The sequence below is a fragment of the Mustela lutreola genome, chromosome 1 (genome assembly GCF_030435805.1).
Source record: "Mustela lutreola isolate mMusLut2 chromosome 1, mMusLut2.pri, whole genome shotgun sequence".
NCBI lineage: Eukaryota > Metazoa > Chordata > Mammalia > Carnivora > Mustelidae > Mustela > Mustela lutreola.
Genome location: NC_081290.1, coordinates 126477512 through 126479491, shown reverse-complemented (window position 1 = coordinate 126479491; position 1980 = coordinate 126477512).

Sequence of the window (1980 nt, the reverse complement as noted above, 5' to 3'; positions counted from 1 at the left end):
TGCCAGTAAAACCAAAGCAATTGTGAAGGAGTAGATCTATATTAAACAAGCTGATTTTCAATAGATAAGCTTGAAACATATTTTTCAAGGTAATTCTTGCAAACAGCAATACTTTAGTTGGCCAGTTACTGGTCACTAGATTACTCTTCCCCTTCTAATAGCTTTGGGCTCTATACTAGGAAGGGTACCAGATGCCCAGAGACTTTGTCCTTTTGTAGGTCAATCCTTCATGTTTGTAACTAGTGACTAAGTAATACACAAAATAACATTGTTAAATTTATTTTGCTAGGTAATAATAATAACTACAGCTTTTCTTATATTTCCGGTTTTGCCCAGGGACAGTGTCTGTTACTTCATACATACATTACCTAATTCAATATTAAAAACAACAGAATGTGGGAATATTACAAAATTCTCTTCTAAACTTGAGCTAATCAGATGAATACAAAATTTACTGCTAAGTGTATAGTCTGTAAAATAATCATAATATAATTTGTATTTCTGTCCTAACACTCTGCAAATGAAATGGAGTCCCTTAGAAAACAATTATAGGTATCTTTTACATATCATGACGTAAGCTCAGCTAATTGATGGGACCTAGGAAGAATTAAATCATGATTTAATGATAAGCCACACTTGAAACCTTTTAGAAATAAATTGATGCTGATCAAATGACAGAAATAATGTTTCTTGAAGCAAAAAATATATAAAAGTCAATTCACTTAATTATGGCATTTGTGAGGCCTTTAAAAATTCCATGTTTAAAATCCCTTACTATTTTGCCACTTGCTGAATCACTAGTAAATTAGCAGAATAACAAAAATAGCTAAGAAAAATTGAGTACTTAGCATGGTTCAGATGATGTGCAAAGCCAGCCCCAAGTATTATCTTATTTAATACTCACAATCTCATGAAGCAAAGACTGTTCTCCCATCCGATGGAAGAGGAGCCATGTATTAGAAAGATTAAGGAACTTGGCACAGTGTAGACCAGGAACCTGGTATTTCTGTTTCAAAAACCATCTCATTCTCTGAGCTGTTTGCAGCCTTCTTTCAGTAAAAAACTTCTCCATGTCTTCTAGAGAAAATAAAAACAAGTGAAACCAACAAATTCAGAATATATTATATATTGCCAGGTAAAAATATGGTCTACCTTTATCAGTCCTTATCAATCAATATAAATAAACATGAGTTAATTGATTATTGATAGTTTGGAAAAAATTCACTTTCTCAAGAGTCTGAAGATAGACTGCTTCACTGATGACACAACTTTAAATATTCTGGACTAAATTAGCCAGCTGAAGCAAAATAGACATGTTTTGAAGCCTATGGAGCTACAGAAGATCAGCCTCACAATACATTACTGTAGGACCCAAATTAATTGAAGGTCAGGTTGCCTTTTAACCCCACTTATTACCCTTTAACCCCACTTATTAGCTTCATTGTGTTCGTGACATCTAAGGGACCTTGTGATTCTTCAACAAGAAACTGTATTTTATTTATTCATTTATTTATTTTTAACATTTTATTTGATTATTTGAGAGAAAGCGCACACTCACGGGTCACTCAAGTGACGGGAGAGGCAGAGAGAGAGGGAGAAGCAGACTCCCTGCTGAGCAGGGACCACCCCCCACCCCCCAACTAGATTCCAGGACTCTGGGATCTTGACCTGAGCTGATGGCAGACTTCAGGTCTGTTTCTCAGGTGCCCCGAGAAATTGTATTTCAAAAATGAAAACTAATTTTTTGAAGATTATGAGTTGCAAGCCACCCATTCGATCAGACCCATGCTATCAATTCTTCTACTTCCTGATGCCTAAAGAAACCATGTAACCCAAGGTGGATTTTGAATATTGATGTATTCCAACCTAAAAAGGGTAACCTGTTTGAACTTCTTAGAGTTGTGTTTCTCACAGATAGCATTAAGGATTTCTGACTCATTACTTTTGTTTGGTTTAATATTTTGGTAAACTTAAGGACTC